Below are 4508 nucleotides of genomic sequence, written 5' to 3'. Positions count from 1 at the left end.
GCTGAGGGAGGAGGATCCCAGTTTTTGGCTAACTTGGGAACCTTAGTGAAACCCTCAAAATGAAAAAAATAAGAAGGAAAGGAAAATAATTCCTCATTGTCATTTATTTCTTGTGTACAAAGTTCTCCTTGCTGTATGCTGAAAAGCACTGCCAACAAGAACTGTGTCACAATGTCCCCTCTTTCCCTTTCTTCTATCTCCCATAACAGGCAACAGACTGAATACAAATGTGTGGAATGGAACTTCCCTGAAGCATTCCTGTCTTACCTAGACCATTTTAATGGATAATGGCCCACTCCTTCATTTTTCTTTGTTTATGGACAAGAGGCATCCATGCCCTTCCTGGAACATGACTCACCTCCTTACACATAGGCTCACACAGTGGATTCATTTTCTCAAACTCCATGAGCCTAGAACTTCCAATTCAAAGTGGGAGGCTTATACTATACCTTTTAATCCTTCTATCTCACCAGAGCAACACAGTAAAAATGTTCTTATTGCCAAATGCATTTAAGAACCTTATGATATTTAAGAGAACAGAGGTCATATCTATGTTGACTAACTGAATGACTTCATTTTTGTAAACGGAAATTACTCTGAAGATAACAAAACACTCTTTTTATGAAGAAAAAAAAAAACACAACTCAAAAAGTAGGAAACAACCCGATTAAGATGTGCAATTTTTACATTTCTATGTGTGAGTTAAAAAATAAATTCGAGCCAGCTGTGCTGGCGCACAACTGTGATCCCAGGTTTTTGGCAGCTGAAGCAGGAGGATCACAAGTTTGAGGCCAGTATGGGCAACATAAGGAGACACTGTCTCAAAAACAAATCAAAAAAAGCCTGGGAATGTAGCTCAGTGATAGAGCTCTTGCCCAGCATCTGCAAGGCCCTGAATTCAATGCCCAGTATCACAAAAATAAATAATAATAAATAAATTCAATTAATTAAAAAAGAAATAGGAAATAGCTTACCAAAAATAAGAATATACTAACTGGAAAGAAAACTCAGTTACATTCCCACTTGTGAATTTATGTTTCTATTAGACTTGCCCTTCCCCTTCCTTTCCTAATAGAAAGAGGATGGAGTTCTGGGTGGAGGAGAGAAACCACCAGCACCCAGGAACGCAGGCTGTAAAGGAGTTGAGAGGAAAAGAGAAGTGAGTCAGAGGCTGGGCAGATGCTTCCATTAGGGAATAAGAGAAATGAGTTAGCAAAGCAGTAAGTATCACAAAAATAATGAAAGCAAGTTTTTCACTTTTTTGAAAAGATTTGACAAACATGGAAATATAGAAAGAATCCAAAGTATGGAATTGTCATTGCTGCATTAATGAGAAGTCATGAGTTATAATCAACATAGACAGCTATAGAAGTTAACAGGGACAACTCCCAGGGTCCTGCAGGAACAGCTGCCTACCACCCACTACTCCTCTTACTCTTTCTGCGAGATCCATATGCACCTGCATAGAGAGGCAGTTGTTTTTTTCTTTTGAACAAAAATAGACATGTGTGTGCACATGTTCGTGTGTACATACATACATATATTCCCTAGGCAAGTTCATTGAGAAGGCCTAGGAACAATGATGTACAATAGCAATAAGCAATACAATACAATGATGTATAATAGCACTGTTGCTTTGTAAAAACCATCCTCCACACAAATGAACATCAGCTGACTCCAGGAGTGGCAGGATAACTACAGAGTGAATCGGAAATTTCTTTATTTGGAGCAAATGGGGTACTGAGGATGGAACCAGGGCCTTTTGCATGCTGGACAAGCAGGCTACCACAGAACGACATCCTCAACCCTTTTCAGAAAGCTAAGTTGCCAGGCAGGACTCAAACTTGTAATCCTCCTGCCTCTGCCTCCTAAGTGACTGGGATTACAGGTCAGCATCAACATGCCCATGAGAATCTGGAACTTCTAACTGTGTCAAGGAAGAAGTCTTCAAAGAATCAGAGAATGAGTCAAAATAATGAGGGACAAAAAGAACTCATTTTGAAAGGTGTTCCACTGTCCAAATAAGGGATACCAGGAGTATCAACATGTATAACAATAACTGCTGAATACTATTGAATGAAATAGAAATCCATGAGTCAATACAGGAAATGAAAGAAGAGACCATGGCTGAAGCTATTTCCTAGAATGCAAACTATGAGAGGATACAATGGAAAACCACCCTTTGCAACTCTTCTAGTTGTTGCTGATCAAACAGGAGTCACCGCTGGGGCTGACACTGGTGAGTTAGATTTAATGAGGATGAAGATGCTGGGACAATGTCAAAGTGTCTTCCCTCATAATAATCAAGCACAAAGAGACAATGGTGGCATTATGGTGAAGTTTGGCAGACAGAAAATGACCAGGTGATCAATTTTAACATTACCTCGAATGGGTTGGGACTAGAAAGTACCAGGCTGGTTGAGACTGAAGAGACATGATGAGGTGGTCAGTCACCTATGTGAGGAGCACAGAGACAGGCAGCCTTCGGGACCACTTCTGCCTTCATTCTGAGGCTACATGTCCCCTTGGCTGCTGCCAGACAATAATTGAGGGATTATGCAGATGAAAGGCCAGCTTTCTGGAAAGCAATACTGAAGGATCTAGGGATAAAGAAACATCATGTGGGCAGCCTGCTTTCAAATAGTTCCCCAAAACCAGTTATGACAATGGATACGAAAAAGACACAGTAATGGGAGGAAACAGCGCAGTGTGAACAGTCAGGGACTCTGGTGAAAGGGTTATGTGCATGCAGGTTTATGTTCAAGATGATTTCAATGTTTAATCATCAATTTTTAAATCTCCCAAAGAATACAACAAATTTCATTTATAAATACAGGATATCAACATCTGCTGAAATGGATGATTTTTTCCCCATAGACTTTTAGCACTGGTAAGGGAAAACTCAAGTACTCATTATGGAGACAAACTGTGCATAAGATAAAGGGCTTTCATAAGGTAAGAAAATCTTTTGAATTCTCATGAACAGAATTTTGTTTATTTTCTTCTTAGAAAAGGAAAGAAAAAAATGCAAAGAAAATAAACATTCTTCACAGTTTGGGAAATAAAGTTACCATTTTGAATTCAGATGATGCTTCAAATATTAATAAAAAAAATAAGAAAATGAGAGCAACCCTTTTCCTATCCCAAAGTCTCAGGGATATCTAAATCATAAATATACGTAAGCATGAATATCAATCCTTCCTATTTTTTTAACTATAAAATTTCAAAGAATTGTAAGAATTGATTGTACTTTTATGAGCCTAGGAAAACATAAGACAGTGATCTCCTCCTTCAGTGAGACATACACTATTCACTCAGAAATAAACACATTGAGAAGCCTTGAGCAGAAGAGACGTTTAGTGTAGTGAGTCATGAGTTAGCTTGAGAAGATAAGCAAAGTAAGTGCACCCTCACACAGTAGGCACTTTACATTTTTCAAACCTGCACATATTCCAATTCCACCTCTTTTAGTACAAAATCTGAAGGAACCAATATGTACTTGATTATGTTTCACAAAGTATGTGTCCACTTTTCATTAACAATTCTAGTGAGTCATGCAGCAGAAGAGGAGGGTTTTGCATCCACCATTCTTCTCCTTCTTCTGGTCAGAATTTCATAACCAACACAAGAAAGAGATGGGAAGGAGCATGTCAGCAGGCGGGCAGCACAGAGAGTTCTGGTTCTGCACGGTGCTCCTGGCCTCAGCCCAGTCAGTTCAGATTGTCATCATTTCTCTCACCCAAGTACAAACATTTTACCCAACTTGTCATTTCCTTGTCCTCTGAAGGATGTTCACTGCAACTAACATGAAAGACCACAGTGGTATAGTATACAAGACACCAAGAAGAGAAAGAACCTCTGACTCTATAGATCCACAGCCACACTGGTCAAGGGACCCTTTTATAACTACTTCCCCCACTCTTTCCGTGGAGACTCAGAAAAGGTTGGTTGCTTGTTCTATCAGTAAGTATTTCCCCAATGAAAGAAAAAAAAAAAAAAAAACCTGACACAGTGGCCATGCCAACTGAGCTAACCCAAATTCACTTCCTATTCCCATAGAGGAAAAGTATCAGCTCTATTCTCTAGAAAAGAAAAAAAATTAACAAGCCTAATGGTAACATTTGCAGACTCACAGAGACACCTGATAGTGGGTTCTATACAACGCTCCTCTTGCCACACTTAAAAAAACTAAATGACACAAAATTGCTCAGTCTCTCAAACACATGATACAACCATTTTTACAAAGTTTGTCAGTTCCTTTCAGAGTTAAACATACTTAGTTAGGGATCTAATCATTTCAGTCCTAGTTTAGACAAAAGCAATGAAAGCATGTGTCAACATGTATGAAGACTTGAACACAAATGCTCACAGCATCGAAACCTGTGCAGCTCACTGTAGGTCAATAAAATGGCCTTTTAAAAGGTTCAAGCACATACTTGATATTTGATAGTATTTTTTTCTCATTTGTTTTCCAAAACAGGAGAAAGTGGCTCTTCTCTTTTACTCCA

Source organism: Sciurus carolinensis, chromosome 10 (genome assembly GCF_902686445.1).
Source record: "Sciurus carolinensis chromosome 10, mSciCar1.2, whole genome shotgun sequence".
Classification (NCBI taxonomy): domain Eukaryota; kingdom Metazoa; phylum Chordata; class Mammalia; order Rodentia; family Sciuridae; genus Sciurus; species Sciurus carolinensis.
This window is presented reverse-complemented; position numbering follows the sequence as displayed.